Source organism: Bos indicus x Bos taurus, chromosome 18 (assembly GCF_003369695.1).
Source record: "Bos indicus x Bos taurus breed Angus x Brahman F1 hybrid chromosome 18, Bos_hybrid_MaternalHap_v2.0, whole genome shotgun sequence".
NCBI lineage: Eukaryota > Metazoa > Chordata > Mammalia > Artiodactyla > Bovidae > Bos > Bos indicus x Bos taurus.
In genome coordinates, this window is record NC_040093.1 from 53,299,978 (window position 1) to 53,327,369 (window position 27,392).

At 51.3% G+C, this 27,392-nt stretch overlaps 2 long non-coding RNA genes across 2 annotated transcripts in view; one reads left to right on the top strand and one right to left on the bottom strand.

The window, feature by feature from the left end:
- Positions 1-26,529, top strand: LOC113875449. Its single transcript, XR_003506246.1, has 3 exons — positions 1-159; positions 23,096-23,337; positions 24,951-26,529. It is a non-coding gene; the product is annotated as an uncharacterized LOC113875449 (long non-coding RNA).
- LOC113875448 overlaps positions 23,546-27,392 on the bottom strand; it is a 10,411-nt gene continuing 6,564 nt past the window's right edge. Inside the window, exons 2-3 of the long non-coding RNA XR_003506245.1 lie at positions 23,947-24,507; positions 23,546-23,695 (exon numbers count right to left, since the gene is read on the bottom strand). This is a non-coding gene — a long non-coding RNA (uncharacterized LOC113875448). The remainder of the gene's footprint in view (positions 23,696-23,946; positions 24,508-27,392) is intronic.

The window sequence follows — 27,392 nt, forward strand, 5'->3', positions numbered from 1 at the left end:
TTAAGCCTGACAGACGCACCTCCTGCCATCCTGCACTCCCACCCTGGTCGGCGATGCCCTGAGGGAAGGGACCGTCGCTCTGCATGTCTGTGCTTACTCACCCCACCCACACGTGGGGCCTGTGATTCCCACGTCCCCCTGGAGGAAGCTGCCTCTTTGGTGAGTAAGATAAGATTCCAGTTGGTTGGCATCACGTGGGGCGTTCCTGCCCTTTGTGTTCATATATGCTTTAGTGTCATGGTTCCTGCTGGTCTAGAGAAAAAGTTTAGAAGTAAAACACAGAACCTGGGGTAGCCCCAGACCCACCATTTTTTAAAGAAAAACTGGTGCGAGAACTTGTTTTTCAAACTAGAAAATGCCGTACAAATAAAGAGAGGTGAACGCAGAACTACTGGTTGTCGTATCGCTTCCCAGGACATCCCGACACCGGAAGGGTGTGGTGAGTGTTTGGACGTAGGCTGTGCTGCGTCTTGACTAGCTGGGAAAACTGTCCCTGAGGAACCATAAACAGGTCTGAGCGCTAACATCATGGGAGTCCTTGCCGTGAGCTTTTTGGGCTGGTGTCAGTGTCCCAAGGGACCACTCTGAATCAGGCGGAATAGCCAAGACACCAGACCCAGACTTGTAAAACCGCAGGGTCAGAGGGGCCATGGATGATGTAGCAGTCAGGAAGGGCCAAGCCGGGCTCAAGTAACAAACAACCCCCGAAATCTGAGGTTTGTACTTTTATTTTTTTATTTTGTTTTAAATCAAGGCTTATTTCTCTTCATGTGGGAGGTCCATTGTAAGTTGGCAGGGGCCTCTGCTTGGTGACTCAGACTCAGGAAGTCGTGCCATCTTGATCATTCCAGTTGCCCTGTGAGGGTCTCATGGTAGCAGTGAGCCACCCCAGCCCAGAAGTGACCCATTTCTCGCTGGCTCATGACTCACTGGCCTGAACTCGTCACCCAAAGGGGCAGGCAGTGCAATCCTACCAGCATCCTTGACAGGAAACTCCTGGAATAACTGGCAAACACAGCACATGTGGGTGTGACAACTACACACAGCGACTGGACTTCTGACCGGTGGCTGATGGCTTACAGTCAGCGGGGTTAAGAAGGGTTCAGAGGTCTGCCAGGCAGCACAAACTGACCAGTAAGCCATGCCTGGCCTGGGTGCTGGCCTGAGGTGTGTTCCAGGGAACTGCCACTCTGGCCAAGACCAGCACCCTCACCTTGCCAGTGAAAAACCTGGGGTCCCAGAGAGAAAGCAGCAGTCCTGGGTGACAGAGCTGGTTAGGGGCAGGGCCAGTGGAGTCCAGGGCCTGTTCCTCCTAGAGCAGCCCTGCTTCAGGTTATATACCAGGCCACTACTTCTAGGACTTGGCCAAAAAATCAGACACCTCCTTCCTCTAAAACCTACCAAGGTTTCTTTTCACTTGTTAAAAAGTTAAAAAGCAGTGTCAGTTTGTGACCCATTCCCCTCTCTTCTCAAATCTGGAGCCACTGACCGGGGTTGGTTGGTGGGGGGTGCGGGTCACATTGACTGTTGGGCGTAGAGCTGTTGATATAAATGAAAAAAACAGAGGAAGAAGATCTGGCCAAGTCTCCACTGTTTGTTCACAAGAACCGAAACTACCCTGTCTTTATTTTTCAGTGGAGGGTCGTGTGGGTCAGCCACACACTGGCATTTGGGTTTGTAATTCCCACCAAATGAGTCAGCAGAGAGAAGAACACAGAGTTTTTTCAGCAGACATCTTTGAGCTTGTGCCCACTACCATTAGAGAAAAAAAAAAGCCCTGTTTATAGAGTAAGCATGTAATAAGCGCAGAGCCCCATACACCCCATACCCAGAGTCGTCAGCGTCCCTAGGGGCCTGACTCCCTCCCCTGTTGGGGGCAGACATGGCTGGCTTGTTCCAGCATGGGAACACTCACTCCTTCCTTCTCTGAGGGCAACCATGACAACATTTCTCAGTGGTGGAATGCCCATAAAGACCTGTGGAAAATGTGACTTAAATTCCACCCTGGAATCCTGGAAGAGTGTATGTGTGCACCTATACACATGCATGCCCACGCACGTGTGCCCAAGTGATGAGTATGTTGCTAGAAACACGTTTGCATCCACCTCAGGCAGGAGCAGCTTCAGCTACAGAGCCAGCCCCAGCCTACCTGCCAGATCTAGCGCTGAACAACAGGGGCTTAAATGCCACTTCCAGCCCAGAAAAGGAGCCCTTCCTTGGCTTATTCATACTCGTTTGTAAATGACTGACACTGGTGTTTTGGAACAAGTCTTGGTAGGGTGGGGTTGCTGAGGTCATAGAAGGTTAAAGGTGTGTCAAAGAGAAGGGGGAGTTGCATTAAAACAAGGGAGAAAAAGCATAAACAGAAGGTGGTGTAGGACTGAAGCATAAACTTTCCTCCTATCAGACATTTGCTGATAACCAGCATGGAGCTCATCACAACTGTGATCTGAGCTGAAACCTGCCCAGTGTCTCCTCTGCTCTCCATGATTCCTCAGCTGCAAAGTGGCCAGTTTGGGGCTGAACTGGTTCATGGGCTTGGGGCTCCATGTTGTTCTCAGGTTTCTCTGTTTCTCAGACAGCCGGAAACCACACCTGCATCTCCCCATCTCAGTTCACATCAGTCACTCAGTCGAGTCCGACTCTGCAACCCCATGGACTGTAGCAGGCCAGGCTTCCTGGTCCATCACCAACTCCTGGAGCCTACTCAAACTCATATCCATCAAGTCAGTGATGCCATCCACCCCTCTCATCCTCTGTTGTCCCCTTCTCCTCCTGCTTTCAATCTTTCCCAGCATCAGGGTCTTTTCCAATGAGTCAGTTCTTTGCATCAGGTGGCTAAAGTATTGGAGCTTCAGCTTCAGCATCAGTCCATCCATTGAATATTCAGGACTGATTTCCTTTAGGATGGACAGGTTGGATCTCCTTGCAGTCCAAGGGACTCTCAAGAGTCTTCTCCAACACCACAGTTCAAAAGCATCAATTTTTTGATGCTCAGCTTTCTTTATGGTCTAACTCTCACATCTATACATGACTACTGGACAAACCATAGCTTTGACTAGATGGACCTTTGTTGGAAAAGTAATGTCTCTGCTATATGCTGTCTAGGTGGGTCATAGCTTTTCTTTTAAGGAGCAAGCATTTTTTAATTTCATGGCTCCAGTCACCACCTGCAGTGATTTTGGAGTCCCCCAGAATAAGGTCTCTTACTGTTTCCACTGTTCCCCCATCTATTTGCCATGGTGTGATGGGACCAGATGTCATGATCTTAGTTTCTGAATGTTGAGCTTTAAGCCAACTTTTTCACTCTCCTCTTTCACTTTCATCAAGAGGCTCTTTAGTTCTTCTTCACTTTCCGCCATAAGGGTGGTGTAATCTGCATATCTGAGATTATTAATATTTCTCCTGGCAATCTTAATGCCAGCTTGTGCTTCATCCAGCCCAGCATTTTGCATGACGTACTCTGCATATAAGTTAAATAGAAAAAGTGAAAATGAAATTGCTCAATCGTGTCTGACTCTTTGCAATCCCATGGATTGTACCCTATGAGGTTCCTCCATCTATGGAATTTTCCAGGCAAGAGTACTGGAGTCGGTTGCCATTTCCTTCTCCAGGGGATCTTCCCAACCCAGGGATTGGACCTGGGTCTCTTGCATTGCAAGTAGATGCTTTTACCATCTGAGCCACCAGGGGAGCTCAAGTTAAATAAGCAGGGTGACAATATACAGCCTTGACGTACGCTTTTACTGATTTGGAACCAATCTGTTTGCCCATGTCCAATTCTAATTGTTGCTCCTTGACCTGCATACAGATTTCTCAGGAGGCAGGTAAAGTGGTCTGGTATTCCCATCTCTTGAAGAATTTTCCACAGTTTGTTGTGATCCACACAGTCAAAGGCTTTGGTGTGGTCAATAAAGCAGAAGTAGATGTTTTTTCTGGGACTCTCTTGCTCTTTTGATGATCCAATGGATGTTGGCAATTTGATCTCTGGTTCCTCTGCCTTTTCTAAATCCAGCTTGAACATCTGGAAACTCCTGGTTCACGTACTGTTGAAGCATGGCTTGTAGAATTTTGAGCATCATTTTGGATGTGGCAGTCCACTCCAGTGCTATTGCCTGGAAAATCCCATGGACAGAGGAGCTTGGTAGGCTACAGTCCATGGGGTCGCAAAGAGTTGGACATGACCGAGCGACTTCACTTTCACTTTTGGTAGCGTGACAGAATGTGGTCCACTGGAGAAGGGAATGGCAAATCACTTCAGTATTCTTGCCTTGAGAACACCATGAACTGTATGAAAAGGCAAAATGACAGGATACTGAAAGAGGAACTCCCCAGGTCAGTAGGTGCCCAATATGCTACTGGAGATCAGTGGAGAAATAACTCCAGAAAGAATGAAGGGACGGAGCCAAAGCAAAAACAATACCCAGTTGTGGATGTGACTGGTGATGGAAGCAAGGTCCGATGCTGTAAAGAGCAATATTGCATAGGGACCTGGAATATTAGGTCCATGAATCAAGGCAAATTGGAAGTGGTCAAACAGGAGAAGGCAAGAGTGAACATCAACATTCTAGGAATCAGTGAACTAAAATGGACTGGAATGGGTGAATTTAACTCAGCTGACCATTATATCTACTAGTGTGGGCAAGAATCCCTTAGAAGAAATGGAGTAGCCATCATGGTCAACAAGAGAGTCTGAAATGCAGTACTTGGATGCAATCTCAAAAATGACAGAATGATCTCTGTTCGTTTCCAAGGCAAACCATTCAATATCACAGTAATCCAAGTCTATGCCCCAACCAGTAACGATGAAGAAGCTGAAGTTGAACGGTTCTATGAAGACCTACAAGACCTTTTAGAACTAGCACCCAAAAAAGATGTCCTTTTCATTATAGGGGACTGGAATGCAAAAGTAGGAAGTCAAGAAACACCTGGAGTAACATGCAAATTTGGCCTTGGAGTATGGAATGAAGCAGGGCAAAAGCTAATAGTGTTTTGCCAAGAGAATGCACTGGATAGCAAACACCCTCTTCCAACAACACAAGCGAAGACTCTACACATGGACATCACCAGATGGTCAACACTGAAATCAGATTGATTATGTTCTTTGCAGCCAAAGATGGAGAAGCTCTATACAGTCAGCAAAAACAAGACCGGGAGCTGACTATGGCTCAGATCATGAACTCCTTATTGCCAAATTCAGACTTAAATTGAAGAAAGTAGAGAAAACCACTAGACCATTCAGGTATGACCTAAATCAAATCCCTTATGATTATACAGTGGAAGTGAGAAATAGATTTAAGGGACTAGATCTGATAGATAGAGTGCCTGATGAATGATGGACTGAGGTTCGTGACATTGTACAGGAGACAGGGATCAAGACCATCCCCATGGAAAAGAAATGCAAAAAAGCAAAATGGCTGTCTGAGGAGGCCTTACAAATAGCTGTGAAAAGAAGAGAAGCGAAAAGCAAAGGAAAAAGGAAATATATAAGCACCTGAATGCAGAGTTCCAAAGAACAGCGAAAAGAGAGAAGAAAGCTTTCCTCAGCGATCAATGCAAAGAAATAGAGGAAAACAACAGAATGGAAAATACTAGACATCTCTTCAAGAAAATTAGAGATACCAAGGGAACATTTCATGCAAAGATGGGCACGATAAGGGACAGAAATGGTATGGACCCAACAGAAGCAGAAGATATTAAGAAGAGGTGGAAAGAATACACAGAAGAACTGTACAAAAAAGATCATCATGACCAAGATAATCACGATGGTATGATCACGCACCTAGAGGCAGACATCCTGGAATGTGAAGTCCAGTGGGCCTTAGAAAGCATCATTACGAAAAAAGCTAGTGGAGGTGATGGAATTCCAGTTGAGCTATTTCAAATCCTGAAAGATGATGCTGTGAAAGTGCTGCACTCAATATGTCAGCAAATGTGGAAAACTCAGCAGTGGCCACAGGACTGGAAAAGGTCAGTTCTCATTCCAATCCCAAAGAAAGGCAATGCCAAAGAATGCTCAAACTACTGCACAATTGCACTCATCTCACATGCTAGTAAAGTAATGCTCAAAATTCTCCAAGCCAGGCTTCAGCAATACGTGAACCGTGAACTTCCAGATGTTCAAGCTAGTTTTAGAAAAGGCAGAGGAACCAGAGATCAAATTGCCAACATCCGCTGGATCATCAAAAAAGCAAGAGAGTTCCAGAAAAACATCTGTTCTGCTTTATTGACTATGCCAAAGCCTTTGACTGTGTGGATCACAATAAACTGTGGAAAATTCTGAAAGAGATGGGAATACCAGACCACCTGACCTGCCTCTTGAGAAACCTATATGCAAGTCAGGAAGCAACAGTTAGAACTGGACATGGAACAACAGACTGGTTCCAAATAGGAAAAGGAGTATGTCAAGGCTGTATACTGTCACCCTGCTTATTTAACTTATATGCAGAGTACATCATGAGAAACGCTGGGCTGGAGGAAGCACAAGCTGGAATCAAGATTGCCGGGAGAAATTTCAATAACCTCAGAGATGCAGATGACACCACCCTTATGGCAGAAAGTGAAGAGGAACTAAAAAGTCTCTTGATGAAAGTGAAAGAGGAGAGTGAAAAAATTGGCTTAAAGCTCAACATTCAGAAAACTAAGATCATGGCATCTGGTCCCATCACTTCATGGGAAATAGATGGGGAAACAATGGAAACAGTGTCAGACTTTATTTTTTTTGGGGGGGGGGGCTCCAAAATCACTGCAGATGGTGACTTAAGCCATGAAATTAAAAAACGCTTACTCCTTGGAAGAAAAGTTATGACCAACCTAGATAGCATATTCAAAAGCAGAGACATTACTTTGCCAACAAAGGTCCACCTAGTCAAGGCTATGGTTTTTCCTGTGGTCGTGTATGGATGTGAGAGTTGGACTGTGAAGAAAGCTGAGCGCTGAAGAATTGATGCTTTTGAACTGTGGTGTTGGAGAAGACTCTTGAGAGTCCCTTGGACTGCAAGGAGATCCAACCAGTCCATTCTAAAGGAGATCAGCCCTGGGTGTTCTTTGGAAGGAATGATGCTAAAGCTGAAATTCCAGTACTCTGGCCACCTCATGCAAAGAGCTGACTCATTGGAAAAGACTCTGATGCTGGGAGGGATTGGGGGAAGGAGAAGAAGGGGACAAGAGAGGATGAGATGGCTAGATGGCATCACAGAATCGATGGACGTGAGTTTGAGTGAACTCCGGGAGTTGGTGATGGACAGGGAGGCCTGGCGTGCTGTGATTCATGGGGTCGCAGAGTCGGACACGACTGAACAACTGAACTGAACTTGCTAGCGTGTTAGATGAGAGCAATTATGAGACAGTTTGAAATTCTTTGGCTCTTTGGGATTGGAACGAAAACTGACCTTTTCCAGTCCCGTGGTCACTGCCGAGTTTTCCAAATTTGCTAACATATTGAGTGCAGCACTTTCACAGCATCAGCTTTTAGGATTTGAAATTGCTCAACTGGAATTCCATCGCCTCCACTAGCTTTGTTCATAGTGATGCTTTCTAAGACCCATTTGACTTTGCATTACAGGATGTCTGGCTCGAGGTGAGTGATCACACCATTGTGGTTATCTGGGTCATGAAGATCTTCTTTGTATAGTTCTTCTGTGTATTCTCACCACCTTTTCTAAATATCTTCTGCTTCTGTTAGGTCCATATCATTTCTGTCCTTTACTGTGCCATCTTTGCATGAAATTTTCATCCCCATCTAGACATTGCTTTGCCAGCAACCAACCCAAACCTTTGTCTTTGAAGTAGCGTGTTGAAGCAGCAAAGGGATGTTGGGGGCAACAGCAAGATGGGATGGGACAGACCAGATGTAGGACATGGGGGTGGGAGTCCTGGGAAGGTGAGGAGGAGCCCACAGGAGGGTCCTGCCACAACCGCAGTCAGGGTTACTCAAGTCTCCGTGCCTTTTCCCCGAAGTGCAGCATCTCTCAAGGCTAAAAACGTATCATGATTCTCAGGCATGGAAAAATAAAGTGGGCTGGTTTGGCTAATGTAACTCAGATGCAGTGCCTCTCCTCCCTTCTGCTGGAGCCACGAGGCTTGGCTGTATCTGATCTGGAAGAAAACCGATGTCTCAGGGGCTCTGATACACATCTCCGTTCAAGCCTGTGTGTGTGAGCGTGCCCGGCCGCCAACTGGTGCCCAAACACGTGCTTGGAGGGAGGAGAGGAGTTCTGGGGGGCAGCCCTAAGGGATGAGCTACCTGTTAAGATGGCCCAGGTCAGGTACAGGTGAGCCGAGCCACACTCTTGTCATCTGCCTCTGGTAGGAAGCAGTCCCAGCAGCGTTTCACCTCAGCCCTAGGTGGGGAGGTCTGCAGAGACTCTGTTCCTAAAATAAAGTCCCAGGTCCTGGGGCTTGAACACATCTTTTTGAAGGACACTATGGAGCTCTCATAGATATTCAGTCAGTACTCACAGCAGCCTGATGAGGTGGTTGCTGCTGTTACTTCTGTTAGATGGCTGAGGAAGAGAGGCTCAGAAAGGTTAAGTTCCTACCTAACCCAAGATCACACAGCATGCTAACACGCAGAGGTGGGACTTGAACCCCGGCAGCTTGCTCCAGATAGCTTGGGGCTGTTAAGATAAGTGCTGCTGTGCTCATCCATACACAGGACTTTGTATGGATACATGTTCTCTTGGGGTAACCTCTACAGATGGGTAGTCCTGGGCCATATGGTGAGTCTGTATTTAACTTTTTAAAAAAACATATCTATATAATTATTTGGCTGCGTCAGGTTTTAGTTAAGGCCCAAGGATCTTTCGCTGCAGGGTGAGGGCTCCAGGGCACGAGAGCTCAGATGATCGGAGGCATGTGGGGTCTTAGTTTCCCCAACCAGGGAGCAAACTTGAGTCCCCTGCATTGCAAGGTGGAGTCTTAACCCCCAACCAGGGAAATCCTGTATCTAACTTTATAAGATAGGCCATCCTGTTTTCCTCACAACGTGTGACAGTTCTTGCTGCTCATGTGTTTTGCCAGGATTTGGAATAATCATCTCTCTTCTCCACCTTAGTTGTCCTTGTGGCTGCACGGGGCTATTTCACTGTGGGTGTGATTTGCATAAAATGAGTGTACAAAAATAAGATGCAGAGTAACCAGAGACAGAAAAAGAAACAGAAATCTGAAACACTGAGGCCAAGCTTCATAGCCAGGAGGCGTGCTGTGCAAATACTGAGTCCTGACAATCTCTGTGATTAAGCAAGAGCTGTGAGAAGAAACAGCCAAGGGGGCAAGAGAAACAACAAGGCCCAGGGCCCTCACCACCAGCATCCCCTGTGAACCCTTTCCCCGCTCTGCTCTCTCTCATCCTGGCCCCGGTGTGGAGGCTTACTTTTCAGTTCTAGCCATGTCTTGGTCACGAAGCAGTCCCTCATCTTCAGAAGAACCTGCAGCATCGGAGATCCGCAGATATGGACTGGTTGGGCTCACAGCACACTCTCAGAATCTTCTACTCACTGGTGGTCTTAGCTCTGTCCCGTCCCTGCCTCACTTGCCCCCACCCAGGGGTGCTGGCTGGACCCACCTCCCACATGAACAATGCACGTGAGTCCTCCTGTGGGGATTTGCTAACCCTGGGAAGCCAAAACTAAGACAGGAAGACTGACCACGAGAGAATGGAATATTTGAAACTGAGCCATTCCGAACAGAAATCCACAACTTACGATCATAGAAAAGGTCCAGGATACAGGCAAAGGAGCACGTAAACCCCTCTGGTGTCTCGTGGACACTAGCCACACAGCCTTATACGGGGAGGTCACCGAACATGATGATGCATCATACAGCCAACCGTCCTAGCGTCTGTTGGCCTGACACACAACACACTCTCACCCTCAGGAGGAAGTGGTAGCCTTCTCCACTGGGTGTCACTCGGAAGGAACTCTTACACTATCTGAATGGAGAGCCCCCCGGCCTGCCCCGGTCACCCACAAGTCTCCACGTGGCGTCTACCGCCAGTGTCTAAAAATAGAAGCCCCCGCCCCCCGCGCAGTGGGGTAACCACAGGAAGCAGTTCAAAACCACTTCCGGTGGCCACTCTGCGGCCGTTGTGAATAGAAGCGGGGCTGCTGCGGGATTCATAGGCAGTACACCGGGGCCTTCCATCAAGATGGAGCCACCCTGCATCGGGACGCGCTGTGGGGGTGGACGCGCGTCCCGTGGGCCTGGGCGCCGGGTCCATTCCCAGGCCTTCAGGCCCTGAACCGGCACAGACAAAGCTCCGGAACTCACGGGAAACGGACTTCGGCCTCCTCACGTCCGGCAGCAGCTCCACGGCGCAGCCCGCAGCGCACACCCCGGGCGGCAGCTCCAAGCATACTTCTCTCAGTCCTGGGCTTGACCTGCCCTCTCTCCGCCCCCCACAGCTGCTTTTACTGTACTGCCTTTCACTGTATTTTACACGGAGAGAGCCTCAACAGCTGACCTGGGCAGCGTGGTTTTTTCTGTCGTGTCATTTTGTGTTGCGGCAGCGGTGCTGACCTGCGGCTTGCCTCACACTTTGGCGAAGTTCGCAGCAGGCAGCTGTATAAGAGAACGCCGCGTTTGTCAGCTCACCCTGCTCATGGCGACAGTGACGTCCTCAGGGCAGCCAGCCGGGGGTTCCCAGCAGCCCCCTACCCATCTGAGGCTGGAAGGCTGAGCTCAGGCCCCACCCCCACAGAAGATGCTGTGGCTTCGGCTTCCAAGGTGACAGGAGAGGCGGGCTCCTCATCACCTGCTGCTGCTTCTCTCAGAATAGAACGCAGAGGGAGGGAACATCTCATGGGCAAAAGCCACAGTGTTAAAGCCCGAGTCCTCACCGTGGCTGCTCCCCACAGTCTCGTGGGCATCTCTCTCCACGTCAGCCACCGCTTACTGGAGTCCAGGCGCCAAGACGCTTCCGTGAGAATGACAGCTCAGGCCCCTTCTTCTCCAGGACCTGATGTCTGGGGCGTGGCCAGGAGACCAGGAAGGAATGCATTAAACCACTCCTTAAATAAGCCTCAAAAGCAGCCATGCAATTAACCAGCTCAACCCAAACAAAACAAGGATCCCTCAGCGGGCTTCCCCAGGGTTGGCGCAGCTGGATCTCACGGTCTGTGAGGACTGTGAGGACGGAAGGCCGGGCTCTCGTCAGTCCCAGAGCGTATCCTGGATCCCTAACCTGAACTGAGAAAGGGGGAGGTGAAAAGGGAGCTAAAGCATTTCCTGAAAACGGCAGACAGTCCCCATCCCCACGGCCCTGTCGCTGTGCGTGTTACATGGCCGCCTCACATCCTGGCTCTTGCCAGGCAGGAAGTTCAGGGCCCTTTTCTTCCATTTGTCCAGGAGGTGCTCCTCTGGGGGAGGAGCGGCCTCTGGCGCATTCAGGCCTGAGCTTATGGAATCAAGGAGTGGCCTCTGGTTCTGATGCACAGGAGATGCACACCCGGGGTGCCGGGGGCAGAGCGAAGGGTGGAGGACAGACCCTCTGAGGCCTGTTCTGGGCAGTGGGACCCGAGGCAGGTCCTACAAGAGCAGCGAAGCCCTGGACTCCTCCTCTCCGTGGGTTGTGCGTGCGGCAGGCACACACTGACACATCTGTTACTCACATGAATGCGTGTCTGTATTTTCACCAAGACTTAAGTCATATTTGAAGTCTTAGCCCAGGTTTTCCACAGGGCAGTGGGCACTCAGGGACAAATTTAGCCTTCATTAAAGGAGCAAGTCTTCTGAAGCTGGACGTGCAGCCAACATTGCCCCGCAGAGCGTGTACAGCCAGACGGGAAGCCTTCTCAGTCTTTGCCGGGAGGTTTCCCATGTCAACTGCCTCTAATGACATCCTTCTGACATACGACCAAGCCTGTTTTATTTGTACCATTTGTCACAGATGCTGGGATGTGGCGTGGATTGGGAAGGCTAAATCTGCCCCCTGATTTGGGGTTTTGGGCACCTTATCAGACTAGGACGGCTGGCCGCTCTTTACCCCTTGTCCAGGTACCCACAGGGGCCTGCAGGCACATCAGGGTCAAGTGTAGCGCTTGTCTCCTCACACTCCCCCCTGCCCCGAGATATTTACAGTCTCGAGGCTAGAGCCAGAATCCAGAGGTGTGTTCTGAAGACAGCAGGCTCAGGAAAGGCCCTTCTCATTTTCTCCTTAAGATGCTCAAGGCGTGAGTTCTTAGACTTGTGGGTCAAGGCTAGTCGACTGGCTGCAGCTCCTTACAGAGCAGTCCAGAGCTTAGCGTCCTGCCTCTTCCTAGCAGGAAGTGGCAGGGGAGAATCTAAGGCACACCCAGCAGGGTGATGACAGTGGGGGCGAGGCTGGAGCTGGCTTAGGGTCCCCAGTCTGCGAGGGCCCATGCAGTGTTGGCAGGACCCCCTGGGGGAGGGCAGCCCTGGGGCTGGCAGCAGGGGGCTGGGAGCGGGGCCGCGGGGTCCCTGCAAGCTGGCAGGACCCAGCGCTGGGCTGGAATTAGTCTCCAAGGAGGCCAAGGTTCCATGAAGGTCCAGCCCCTGAGATGGAGGAGGAAGAAGCAGTGTCTGGGCTGACTCCAGCCTGGGGTTTCCCTTTTCAATACAACTTCTGTTGTATTGAATACAACTATATCCAGTAAGTCCAACTACCAGCGCTTTTCTGTCACCTGGTCTTCTAAAAAGGTGACAGACCCTCTTACAACTGTGTTTCTGGCTCCTCTTTGTCCTCTTGACAGATTTACGTCTTAGAAGAAGAGTAAGGTGTGGTGGAAGGCATGAATGTTTATGGCAGTCACCGTAACTTCTTCCAGGAAAGTGAAGTGAAAGTGAAAGTCACTCATTCGTGTCCGACTCTTTGCAACCCCATGAACTGTAGTCCATGGAGTTCTGGAGGCCAGAATACTGGAGTGGATAGCATTTTCCTTCTCCGAGGGATCTTCCCAACCCAGAGATTGAACCCAGGCCTCCTGCATTGCAGGCAGATTCTTTACCAGCTGAGCCACGAGGCTTTCTAAAGCTTCCTTGTGGGCTAAAGAGACCTGATGAACCTCCAGTGATGGTGGTCTCATTTCTACTTGCTCTAACTGTAACATTGTCATGTGTCCATAGGAGCCTGGGGGGCTGTCCTCAAATAGAAGAGACACAAAAGAGACTCTGCCGGGCACAGAGTTGGCTACTCAGGGATTTTGTTGAATACATAAATGTTGTGAGTTGCTCCCAGTCATGTCTGACTCTGTGACACTATGGACTATGGCCTGCCTGGGATGCTTTCCTGAGCCCCGCACCGCCATCGGGAGGGCTGGGTGAGCAGGGTGCGAAGCTCACATGGCAGCTGAGTAGATGCAGGCTGTCCTCGGTGGGGCAGGGGCCTTCCTCATATCTAATTGCCTGGTGATGACAGGACCACCCACCGTCTTAAATTACCCTCCATTTGCTGAGCCCGTCGTCCAGCCCTCCCATGAGGAACTTCACGTATTATGTATTAGCAGGTAGGTCTCTGGTCCACCCTGGACGCATACTCAAAGCCGACCTGCAGGGCTCTGGTCACATGGTGAATGACTGATGCCACGCCCTCTGCCCCAGGAATCTTACTCAAGTTCTTGCGGCAAAGTAGGCATCGCTGTCCCAGAGAAAGGTGCCAAGGGGTCCCCTGAAGCCTCGCATGCAACAGCCCCAAACCCGCAGATGCCTGAATCAGCGTTCTACACCTGGACATGGTACACCACTGCTGCTAGGGACGCAGCAGGTCAACAGGCAGCTGCTGGCTGGTATACAGACGTTGATGGTCAACTTGACTGTGCTCAGGGGTGCCCAGACAGTGGGCAAACACTCTTTCTGTCCAGGAGGGTATTTCTGTCCCGGAGGTTGTCTCCGTCCGGGAAGTGGGGGGGTTCCCCGTCCAGGAGGGTGTCCCTGGGTGAGATGAGCGCTGAGATGTGACCCTCTCAGAGCAGGTGGCTCCCCACATGCAGGCATCACCAGTCCACTGAGGGTCCGGCTAGAACAGGTCAGTGGAGGGCGAGTCTGCCCTCTCGGGTCCAGCTAGAACAGGTCAGTGGAGGGCGAGTCTGCCCTCTCTGCTGAGTCAGGACACCCACGCCCTCCTGCTTCCCGATGTCAGAGTCTCTGCTTCTTGGGCTTTCGGATTCAGATGGGGGCTGACACCACAGCCCACTCTCCCCGGCCTTCACGGAGCACGTGTCTGGCCACTGACAAGGCCGAATGGGTGCCTTTCATAGTCCTAAGTTGTCACTTGTTGAATGTGTTGTCTTGTTTCTAATTTGAGGTCAATGGCGATGCCAGAGACATGAACAGAAGCAGCGCCTAAGGTCCACATTCCTCACAGGTGCTCTTATATTCATGCCGATACGAGGGGGACTTGGGGGCAAAAGGGTTCCACACATGGCCGGGGCCCATCCGCAGTCAATGGGCAAGGGGCTCAGTTCCCCCTGCCTGGCTGCAGAGGCCCAGCCTGAGGCTCTGACCATCTCACCCACTGCCGCAGGGCACCTGCACATCAGGGTCCGCAGGGTCCTCTCATCGCCATGAATGACGAACAAGAAGACACTCTAACAGTGGGCGGGCATGCATGGCATCACTCCGCTCCCAAATGGTGGAGGAGCTGGGTTTGAACCCAGGTCCTGAAATCCCTCGTCCAGAAGCAGTGAATCATCTCAGACGTGAGCCAAGGTTGCCATGCAGGCGCCAAGAGCCTCGGAGATGTAGCTGTTCAGGGGAAAAGCTTAGATCCATCTGTTTCATTTTAACCATTCTCCCTATATGCCTATCTAATCTCCAGAGGACCTCGACCATCCAATCTGGACCCACTGAGAGGGCGAGACTTCCTCGAGCTCAGTGTAGGAGCCACACACACACCCAGCCTTCCGGGCCCCTCCTCCTTGAGGCCCCCCTCCAACTGCAGGAGGGGCTTTCAAAGACTGAAGTTCCCCAAATAACCCTCCTTCCCATGTTGTTATTCTTTAAGGGAAATGTCTACAGAAAATAAAAACCACTTGGCAGCGGCTGTTCTTGGAACAAAAGGCAGCGATCTGTGCGGGAAGCTGCCCAAGGTGGTTTTCCCTGAAGGGCCAAGCCTTTGGCATTCACGTGGTCAGTGCCCTTCACCCTCACCTTCCATGGAAGCCCTGCTCCGGGATGCCAGGACTTGGCCTGGAGGGACGTGCACCACTGGGAGACAGTTGGCTCCACAGCACGGCTGGTCCCTCAGAAGTGCAGGGGCTCTGCAGGCTCCTCTCTCTGCCCATCACTTGTCAGGTCCACTTGACTGGTTGTCTCCAACCTTCCAAGCCATCGTCCAACCAGGCCCAGCAGGTGCCTCCAGCCCTGGGACAGCTATGCAGGCCTGGAGACTGGCCGCACCCCCTGGCCTGCTCTGCCCGTCCGCTGGGCAGCCGGCCTTCCTTTTCATCGGAGCTGCTGGAGGCCTACAGGCAGCTTACAGGAAACGGTGCCTGGAGAAACAAGAGGCCTTTGAAGCACAAGGTGAGCAGGCCTGGCTGTGGTTTACATTCTTTGCCTTAATTTTAACAAGTATTTCAGCCCCTTGAAAATGACCTCTTTAGAATAATAAACAGAACCCACACTGAGTTGTGGGCTGGCCCTTGGTTCTGGGCAGGAGGGGAGCTAAGCTCGGGGGGACATAACAGTAGCTGGCGAGTACGTGCGTGTGCTGGGGAGGGGGCAGAGGCCGCTGCAGCTCGACCAGCCCTCATTCTGGAGGTATGGTGGGGTTGGTGCCAGGTTACTTGTAGCAAGGAAAACCGAATACAGATGATAGAGGAGGAGCATTATGGAGGGAAGGGGCCGGTGTCTGCCTGTCCGGGCTGTTACTCGTCACGCCAGATGGTGCCTTCCGAGCTCCGTCCCTCCACGAGGTGCCTGGTGCTTGCAGAGGGTCTGAGGGTGAGAGAGAGGCAGGGGAGGGACCATGGGGAATCCATCCATTCTCTGGGTAGTTATTAAGCACCTACTGTGTGCTGACTCACATCCTAGGCCATGGAGGTCAGCACTGAGAGAAACCCGAGCCGTGCACTCCCATGCCTGGTTCACACCAGCAGCAGTAGAGTCCCCCAGGAACAGGCTAGAAATGCAGACTGCCCCCGCCCCCAGCCCTTCAATAAGGCCCTGGGCCACTGGGTGCACGATTGAGTCGAGGACTCTGCGCTGGAAAACAGAAGGCAGACACTGGTGGGAAACCCCACGTGGCCCTGGAAGAGGGGAGACCCACTCTATGGCTGCATGTGGGGCAGCAGGGTGAGCTCAGCCACCGACTGAATCATCAGCCCCACATCCACACCTTGATGGGGGCGGCCCGGAGACGCAGCCCTGCCCCTCGTGAGGCAGGCAGAATAAGCTCCCATCCTGATCCCCAGAACCTGGGAACATGACCTTCCAGGGGACGTGAGCTCTATCAGCCTTGCCCCCGACTGTGGCTTCAGCCCTCAGCACAGAGCCTAGAGCCTGGTAGGCGCTCATAGCTACTTGCTGGCTGTGGGCATCAACCCCGGTCCCCAGAATAGACAGACAGCTTCTCAGAGAGCAGATCACCCCAGAAGTCTCCACCAGCCAGGCCAGACCTGAACCCCTGACCTAGCGGAATATTCCACTGCCCACATCCGCCCGCCTCCTTTGCCAGTAAAAGCCAATGTGTAAAATTACCCAGCAGCCAGGCAGAGAAGCACAGGGGGTGTTGGCCGCCCCGTGTGCCAGCCCAGCATGAAATACCTGTTTCTCAAGGATCCAGGAAGGGCTGGTCCCCTTGCCTCCTGTGGGTTTCTAAACAGCCCACTGGCCCGAGGCCGGGAAGGCTTTTTTACGGAGATTAGTGGCGTCCTTCCCCAGATGTGTGCTGTCCTCCTCTGGGTGTGAGCCTCCCTGCTGCCCATCGGGCACCCTTAACCTTCAGAAAAGGACCTTTGCAAGTCTCCCCTTAGCAACAGAAAAGCACTGAGGAGACTTGCAGCTTCTGGGCTCTGATGGACAGCGCAGTCTCACCCTCCAAGCGACCTGAAGGGACGGCTGCACGAGGACGTGAGGTGAGGTCTTGGCCCTGAGACGCAGAGCACAGTGCCAGCACTCACACCCAGCTGTGCACACCCACCCTCCTCATCTCTGCCACCACTCAGTCCCTACCACACTCCTGTCCCATTTCCAGATGAGGCTCAGAGAAGGAAACAAAGGTGCCCAGGGTTGCACAGCTCTCCAGCTGGTGGAAACAAACCCTAACCTCCAGGGTACTCTGACACTGTATGTTGTTGTTGAGTTGCTAAGTCCTGTCTGATTCTTTGCAACCCCGTTTCCTGCCACACTCCAGGATTCCCTGTCCTTCACTCTCTCCCAGAATTTTCTCAAACTCCTGTCCATTGAGTCAGTGACGCCATCCAACCATCTCATCCTCTGTTCCCCCCGCCTCTCCCGCCACCGCCCTGCCCTCAATCTTTCTCAGCATCAGGGTCCTTTCCAATGAGTCAGCTCTTCGCATCAGGTGGCCTAAGTATTGGAGCTTCAGCTTCAGCATCAGTCCTTCCAATGGCTATTCAGGGTTCATTTCCTTTAGGATTGACTGGTTTGATCTTGCTGTCCAAGGGACTCTCAAGAGTCTTCTCCAGCACCACAGTTCAAAAGCATCAGTCCTTCCATGCTCAGCCTTCTTTATGATGCAACTCTCACATCCATACATGACCACTGGAAAAACTAGAGCTTTGATACATGCTTTGACTCCGTATGGCCAGACCCTCAATCTCGGGCACATAATTCAGTAGTGGTATCAGCTCCGTGGGGATTTGTCGAAAGCAAGGGTGTTGAGCACCATCTGGCCCTTCCTCAGTCATCAGCAGAGATTAGTGTTGACAATATTGTTCCTAGAACAGAGGGCTCCCAAACTTTTAAATCTCAGGACTGCTTTACATTCTTAAAACTTGTGGAAAATCCCAAAGAGCCTTGCTTTTGTGGCTCACATCTACTGGTATTTATAGAATTTGATGTAAATTGATAACATTTAAAAATATTTTATCCATTAAGTCTTATAAATGAGAACAACCCATTGCATGTTAACACAAATAATGTGTTTTAGAAAACAAATCATGTTTTGCAAAATAGTAGTGAGAAGATTCATTGTTTTACATTTTTGCAAACCTGATTGAGGTCTGGCTTAATAGGAAACAGCTGAGTTCTCTTATCTGCCTCTGCCTTCAATCTGGTGCCTGTGAAAAAAAGCCTGGCCACACACAATTAGGCATTTGGAAATTCAGAGGTAACTTAATACTCTTTTTGGATAATTGTGGGTTTTATTCTTTAATACTATACCAAAACTCGGCGAGAGGGAGTTCCTTAAAGGTTAGCTGCAATGTGGAATCTAAAACCAAATCAGTGAACTTTTTGTACCTATTGTATTCAATTGCATTGATCTGTCCTGAAAGTGGAACGGGTCTTCTACCCATGCGCGATCCTGTAACATTCCAGACCATCTTGACCGCCCGGAAAGATGTCAGGGTCTAAGACCACACTGTATAACTGCTGGACTGGGTTAAAAGCTCTGGAATGGGGTTTACCTCTGTCTTCTTGGGCTCTGTGCTTCCTGAAGAAAGGAAGTGGGGGAGGGAGGGAAGGAAGGAGGGAGGGAGGGATGGGTGAGAAGGGAGGGTGTTAGTGACACAATAGTCTGGACTCCAGTTGGACTCTCAGAGCAGCCCTGAGACCTCAGACGCCCTTCTCTCTGAGGGGAGCCCATCAAATGAGCTCTGCTGTCTGCAGACATCCACACCAGCAGGAGTACCCAGGCCTCCGGTCACTTTTCCCGGATGCTTCGTGCCTTTGGTGTGAGATTTCCAGAGGATTCCCAAGCTGTACAGACTACATGTTGTCCTCAGCTTGAATCTCGATGTCAGCATTCCTGTGGTCTGATGATCGACCCGTGTCCATCACAGCCCCACCAGGAAAGCAGCCTCTCCCAGAGGTAACTGAAGAAGGTGTGTATTGGGGGGGGGGGGGGCGGGGCAGGTATTTACAGAGCAAGAGTGGGGTTCCAGGACCAACAAGGATGGGGAAGCAGCCCTCTTCTGCTGGCAGTCTCTCCCACCCTCCCTCTGACACCCCATGTACACCCAGGCCATGCTCTGTTGGCCTCTCCTGCACCGTGACTCACCACCGTCAGTCCCTTATAGACCGAGCACTGTGTCGGGTGAGCCTCCTGTGTGTCACAGGGAACCAGAAGTCAGAGAGGCAGGGCACCAGCCTTAGGGTATAAGGGCACAGTGGTGCACGGCAGAGGCTACTTGTCAAAGCCTTGTCCGGTGTGAGGAGGCCAGAGGACACTGCACTGAGCTCACAGAGCCCGAGATTCAGGCTCCAACCTTGGGCAGTGTTGCCCACCTTCCTGGGCTTCTTGTCTGTGAAGCCGAGAGCCCATCTGGGTGATGATGCTAAGGCTTCTCCCAGCTCTGACCATGCCCAGGCCCGGCAAGGGTTGTGGACCCTGTGCCTTTGTCTTCTAGATCTGAACAAGCCCCCAGAAACACATTGGTGTGCTAAGGTTTGGTGGACCAACAGCCTACTTCTCCATGGCCCCACGTGCTTGCGGGGTCAGGAGATGTAAAATCCGACATTGTGCTCAGCAGACTTCCTCCATCTGGATTTCTGCCGCCCACAGCGGGGACCACTTGCCAAACACATGTTTACAGAGTACAGCCCACTTCATGGTGACTCGTGGAGCTGACAAAACCCACCTTTGCCCTGGCCCCATGCATCCTGCCCATGCGTGCTTTCTGGCTGGGGAAAGATGCAAGACCACGCTGGGTAGAGGGGTCCTTGGCTCCATGTACCACAGGGGCTGTGCTGATGCCAGGCGATGGCACAGGACACACAGGCCAGGCTTCACTCAAAGCGTAGACATGATTCAACTCATAACGGAAAGTCACTCATTTCTAGGGTCAGGCCAGCGGATGCTGTTAGGAGGAGTGTTTACAAGTGTGTCCCTGTATTGCTGCTCAGTCTTCTGGGTGACACTCAAGAGAATGGGAGACAGCCATGCTGGGGTGACTAATGAGTTTAGGAAGGCTTCAGAGAGACCAGAGTAATGACAGAAGTAAACACTGCTGCAAAGCTGCTCCATACAGGGGATTAAAATGCTGACTTCCCTAAAATGCAAGTTTTTAAAAAATGGTTTATTTTCCTAATATTGTGGTAAAATAGACCTGACATAAAACTTACTGGTTTAACCATTTTAAGTGTACAGTTCTGTGGCATTAAGTACATTCACATTGTTGTCACCACCCAGAACTTCTCTAGAGCTGTTTCATCTTCCTAACTGAACACCGACCCACCCCGTCCCTCAGTCCCTGGCCCCCACCATCCTGCTTTCTGTCTCTATGAATTGGACTCCTCTTGTACTTCATAGACCTGGATGCCTACAGGACTTGTCTTTTTGTAGTCAAACATGTCTTGACACGTTGGACTTCACTTACTGTCTTCAAGGTTTATCCACACCATACATGTCAGTAGGACATGATTCCTCTTTAAGGCTGAATAATATTGTGCTGTGTGGACGGGTCACATTTTGTTTGTGCAGTCGGACACTGATGGACACTTGGGTTGCTTCCACCTCTTGGCTGTTATGAGTAGTGCTGCCATGGCCATCCTTGCTATAACGGTGGTGGTTTAGTCGCTAAGTCGTGTCTGACTCTTGCAACCCCATGGACTGTGGCCTGCCAGGCTCCTCTGTCCATGGGATTCTCCAGGCAAGAACTCCAGGGGATCTTCCCGACCCAGGGATCAAACCCGGGTCTCCTGCATTGCAGACAGATTCTTTACCAACTGAGCTACAAGGGAAGCCCATCCTTGCTATAAACAACCTTTAAAATAGGTATCTCTAGGCTGGCTGAATAATTTACCAATTATTCACTAAATTGCTTGGCACAACTGACCTCAACCTGAATTATACCTTGATCCCAAGGTATAATGGAAAATTCATGGGCTTTGAAGCCAAAATATACTGAATTTTAAGTGCCTGCAGCTTTGGGCAATTTAATCCTCCCAAGCCTCACTTTGTCCGTCTGTAAAACAGGACTTGTGGTGGACACCACTGCTTGTCCAGCATCCACACTACCTTCCTGGCTCCTGAAGAAGTCTTGAATATTTTCAGCATTTTTCTCCTCCCAGGTGACCAGCACATACTGCATCTCAGGGAGGCTCAGGATTAGATAGGTGGGCACAGCAAGCCCCTCCCCCGGCCAGTGAGTGATTTGAGACCCAAGCTTCTGGCAATCAGCTCCTGGCAGTCCCCTGGCAACTGTTGCTAGGGTTGGGGCGGGCTCCTACCAGAGTGGTCCAGTCAGGGGGAGGACTGACTGCAGGTAGAGGGGGTGCTGCTGCCCCCAGGATCCAGCAGGGAAGCTGGCTGTCCCAGTCACCACTGACAACCCTCCTGCCTCCACCGGGAGCCAGCATGAGGACAGAGCCCAGGCCAGGGGAAGGCAGAGAGGTGGAACTAGGTCCGTACACCCCTCCCTAGCACACGCGTACACATGCGCACAGACACACACGTGCACAGGCTCTCAGACACGTGGCACACTCAGTATATCAGTGGACTCAGAATGTTAAAACGCACCCCTTTAAATAACAAGGCAGTCTTGCTCAAAGTCGACAGGTGATGGGTGAGGCTCCAGAGGACTTAATTGACTTGCCCAGAGTCAACCAGGAGGCCTGTATAAATTCAAGACTGCCACCCAAATACCCTAACTCAACTGCCTCCGTATTATTCTCTGTTCACACACATGTGTACACATGCTTCCCACAAAACACACACACACAATTAGTTTCATAAGTTGTCACTAAACCGAAGCAGCCCTCAGTGATAATTCATGGCTCTGAAACATGTGGCCTGCTGGCTACTCATTGCAGTGTTGTTTGAATGCAGAGATTTATTACAGAAAGAGAAGCCCGTGCAAAACCGTTCCTGTCGTCAGCATGACTACTGGTTCTGACGTAAGACATCGTTAGAAGCAAGCGAAAATGAAAAATGATGCAGGCAGGGGTAGTGGGGACAGAGAGGCAGAGGAGGGCTGGAGCCGGCTGGAGATGACACATGTCTTCTGCAGCCTGTAGCTCCGTCACTTTCAGCAAAGCAGAAGCATTCTTGTAACAACTAGAGAGTCTGAATAAGATCTGTAGATTGGCTGAGAGTTGCGTCAGTTTTAGTTCCCTAATTTTGATCATTGTCCTGTGGTTATAGAAGAGGATCCCTCGCTTTCAGGAAACGTACGCGATAGTATTTGGTGGAAAGGCAAGTCTTATCCACAGCTTCCTCTGTGTGTGTGTGTGTGACAGAGCAAGGTCACAGCAAATAAGGTGAATATTCACATTTGTAGAATCTCAGGCACGGGTGTCTTGAGAATTCTGTGCTCTTCTTCCATTTGTTAAAAATCATGTCAAGGGGAAAAAAAAAGAGGCTTTGTGGTCTCCAGAGGACCCCTGTGGAGAAAGCAGACAGCCAATTCAAGAGCAGGGATCGAGGAGAGGCTTGCTGGAGGCGGTGGGGGGACAAGCCGCCGCTGCAGCCTGAAGTCTTGGAGAGGTGGCAGCTGGACCCTGACCCTGTGACCAGGTTCTCCTGGACCTGCTGGAAGTGTCGTGGTTGGAATCATCAAAGCCACCTCTCCCACCTCTGCAGCATCAGCAACAGCCCGGGAGCAGCCCCCAGCCCCCACACATGGTGATGGATTGGAAAGCGTCTAAGTGCGGAGCGTTTTTTGTGCTGATGATATGATACACACAGAGATGGATGGTGCACACTCTAGAGCACGCAGATCCCAGTGCTTCATGGATTATACACAGTTGTCATGGGTGAAACACTTCCGAGACTGGCCGCCCCACCCCGTGTTTTATTAACATGAAGCACATTATATGATACAGCTGCAGCACTGCCCCCCGCACTGTTCAGTTTAGTTCAGTTGCTTAGTCGTGTCTGAATCTTTGCAACCCCACAGACTGCAGCACGCCAGGGCTTCCTGTCCATCACCAACTCCCGGAGGTCACTCAGACTCATGTCCATCGTGTCAGCGATGCCATCCAACCATTTCATCCTTTGTCGTCCCCTTCTCCCCAGCACTGTACACCACGTCATCTCCCCGCCTCCTCGCTGGACTCGGAGCTTCTCACTTGCTGGCCGTGGGCCGGGTGGGTCTACAGGGATAAAGAATGTGCACGCCAGACGTGATGTTCGTTTTCTGATAATCAATGGATTTTATGCATCTGCCAAGAGTTGTGAACGGGCGATATGATATATAGATAGTCGGCAACTAAATTTCATCTCGCTCATCAGTGCTGATGGACAGGAAGTGGATGCAGGTAGGTTGTGTGGAGAGAAACATGGGGCCGGCCCTGGTGTCTGCAGGAAGAGTGAGGTGGTGGACCAGCAGGGTCCACCCTGGGGTCCAGACAGGCCAACAGCCATGGTTTCCTACTCCCGACACCTGACACCTGCAGCAGAGGGAGCTCCCCCGGGCTTGCTCCTACCCACCCCCTCCCCGGCCCAGCCTCCCTGGGGTACCTGAGTCTCTCTGAGAGCAGCCTGCACCCAAGTCATTGGGTCACTGGGCGTGTGGCTGGCATGCAGGTGCTGGTGCAGTGCGTGGGTGGGGCCGAGATCCTGGGTTTCCAACCAGCTCCGAGGTGGTGTCTGCCAACCACGTGGGGTAGAGAGGATCTACAGTAAATGAATGAAGAGACCCTGACTCAGAGCCCATCACCTTCTAATGATAAAAGTGTGACCATCGCCCCCTCGCTACTGACAGCTGGGGCGACTCAGGGCCCCATCACCTCCTCCGTCAGCCTGCCGGGGAAAACCCCCTCCTGGGTGATGCTGCTGGGTCTTGCCTAACCCCCTGCAGCCCGCGTTGAGGTGCTGGACGCCTCCACGCAGCCCTCCCCTCCTTTCTGTCTTTTCCTCCCTCTTACCCTGGGCACCGGTCTCGTGGTCTGTGTCAGGGACCCCCGCCCTCTGGCTTCTGGCTGGGGTCGGCCAGTGGAAGCGACAGCTGGAGACTGGAGGGGGAGTCGGTGAGACCTCTCCTCCTGGGTGATGCGCTCGTCTTCTGGAGTGTGTCCATGGTGTGTGGAGAGCAGAGCGCCAGTCCTCAGGAGGGCACCAGGAGGAAGAGCAGAGGGCTGTCCTAACTCTGTGTTAGTTGAGTTTACTTGCTCGTATGATATTTTACTTGCTCTTTCTATTAAATCTGTCACCTTCTAACTCAAGTCTCTCCTTCATGAAGCCCTCCTGGATTACTTGAACCTTCAATAATATCCTTATTTCAACTCACTCAGCAAATAGCATAGCCCCTGATTTTGAGCCATCTTCTCTCTTGTTGTCCAGTTGCTCCTAAGGTCTAGTCTCCACAACTGGACAAGAGACTTAAGTTCACGTCCGGGCTTGGACATGTCCCATCTCCACAGCAACTGGCACGCACGGGGATCTCACTGGCCACCTCAGCAAGACCTCTCCTCTGACGGCAAACACATCTGGAACTCAAAGAATGCAAATAAATACTTTGAGAAAAATGCATTTTTATGTGTGTTTTCTGTTTTCATAGTAAATGAATTTCGGGGGAAATATCTAAAAACAATAAAACCTTTTTAAAAAGTCAACTTAAAAAATCACTTTATAGGGATATAATTTGCCTAACACACCAGTTCGCCCACTTCAGGTGTGAATTTCAGTGGTGTTTGGTGTCTTCACAGAGTTGAGCAATCATCAGCACAGTTGATTTTAGAACATGTCTTATTGGCTCAAAAGGAAGCCCCCTCCCCTTTCACAGCCCCTCACTTTATCCTGCTCTCTGGCTCTGAGTACAGATTTAAAACCCAGAGCCCGAGAGAGGCATCACATGTGTAAATGCCTCTATATACCTTTCTGTCTGCATTGCCTGTGACTCTGATCGCCTCTTTTGCGGTCTGTGTTTCAGGAGAACTGGATTCAGAGGACGTGAAAATTAACCTGGTTTTGCCGTGTTCCTGGGCACCTGCCTCCATGCACACCTGAGTTCAGGAGCCATGTCCCTCCACTAGAGGGCGGGCATCGTAGACGCCTGGTACGCCACCTGGGCTGTCGCGTGTGTTCCGGCCTCAGCCCTGGAGAAGGTAAGAGCTGGTGCCTGCAGGTCTTAAGTGCTCTGCCCGCTGTGTCGCAACCATAAGCGAGCCGGGAAGGGAGCTTTCACTCAAGAGCCAGCTGCTGGCTGGATCGATGCAGAAGGCGAGGCATGGACACAAAGAGATACTTTGTGCTGGTGACGATGCTGATGATAGCAATACAGTCCTTTCTGGGACGTTCGCAGTGCGCCGGGCACAGCACTAAGAACATTACACGGCTATCTTATTCAGTCCTCCCAACAGCCTTCTGAGATGGACCCATTGTTCTGCCCAATTTGCTGGTAAGGAAGCTTAGAGAAAGAGCTTTCAGGGCTCACCCAGAGGACCTTTCCTGACCTTAAGGTGGGTGGAACCATCCATTTGGTGAGAGGGAGGGGCTGGTCTGAACTGGATGACCTTCCGAAGGCTGCGGAGTGCGAGAATTCTAACTTCTGCAAAACCTGAATCGTAGACCGTCCCTTCAGTAAAAGCGCTGGACCCTCTTAAGCCACACCCACGGGAGAGGTGCGCTGGGGAGCTGCTGTTCAGTCCTCGGTTGTGTCTGACTCTCTGCGACCCCATGGACTGTAGCCCACCTTGCTCCTCTGTCCATGGGTTTCCCAGGCAAGAATACTGGAGTGGGTTGCCATTTCCTTCTCCAATCAGAAAGAGCCTATTTTCTATGTAAGTCATAAGCATATGACAGTGTGTGTGTCTAAATGAGAACTCTGCACCTCCTCTCCTGGTCCGCCTGGATGGATCTGACTCCAGTCACGGCCAAGTCCTTAAGGTCTTATGTTCCAACAGGATGGTGTCCACCCAGGGTTCCCCCCTGTCTCCGGGTGTCCTGCCCCCTACTGCAGCGTAGGACCCAGGAAGCAGCCAGCAGCCCTCGATTTCCGGCTCAGGCCCCTTCTCTATGGAGTTTATGTTATTAATTTTAGAGATGTTGATATGGTTAGTGGCAACATCCCATGTGGCCTGGAACAACCTCCCTTCCAGGCTCCCAAGGGCCAGGAGGTAGGACTCCAGAGGCAGAGATGAGGGGGAGAGGGACCCCTTCGCACTGTTAAATGGGGTGTACCTCACTCCCACAGCGGTGATGCCAGCTGACTGCTGAGCCTCTGCTGGAGTTGAGGCCTTGCAGCCTACACAAACCCCCATGAGCCCTGTGAGCCGACCTCCAGAGTGGGCCTTCACACCCCACCCCCATTTCTTCATAGAACCTCTGTCCTTTGCGATGTCCCTCCCCCAAGATGTCCCAACCGTCTCCGAGTATGTAGCCACTTCTGGAGTCCAGGAGCATCCCAGATGGTACAGTCGACTGTGGCCCATCTTCATGCCACCTTCCAGTGCTAGTCAGTGCTAGGGAATGTGGTGTGTGCTCAGATGTGTCCAACTCTTTGCGACCCCATGGACTGTAGCTCACCCAGCTCCTCTGTGCATGGGATTTCCCAGGCGAGAATACTAGAGTGGGTTGCTATTTCCTTCTCCAAGGAATCTTCACAACCCAGGGATCAAACCCAAGCCTCTTACATCTCTTGCATTGATAGATGGATTCTTTATTGCTGCACCACCTAGGAAACCCTAGGTAACATTATTTATCTTCAGGGGAAAAAAAACTGAAAGTAGGGCTTCCCTGGTGGCGCAGATAGTGAAGAATCCAGTTGCAATGCAGGAGACATGGGTTCAATTGGGAAGATCCCCTGGAGTAGGAAATATCAACCGACTCTGGTATTCTTGCCTGGAGAATTACATGGATAGAGGAGTCTAGCAGGCTACAGTCCATGAGGTCACAAAGAGTCAGATGCAACTGAGTGGCTGACACGTCCCCTTTTTTTTCACAGCAGATGAACGCTGCCAACAACTTATAAGCTAGGAATAAACAGATGAGGGAAATCATCACCAAAGAGAACCTCTTGGGAGTGTAAAATGGGGCCACCTTTGGAAAATAGCCCAGAAGTTCCTCACACTGTAAAACCTGGAGTGACCACAGGCCCCAGCCGCTCCAGCCTCGGGGTTCCTCTCTCTCATCTCCCCCTGGGCACTGGCATGTTCCATCCCTGCTCAGCAATCATTCTGTCCACAACATTCTAATCAGCACTGAATTATCCCATTGGACACAGAACACAAGAGTGGTTCCTCCTGGCTTCAGGACCTGTCACTGTCCATTGGAAGGTCGTCTGTCCAAGTCAAGGAGACCCTGGCCAGGGCTGCAGCCCATCCTCCTGGGGGCTGGAGGGTGCCAGCATCCTCAGCCCTGGGATCTTTCTCTT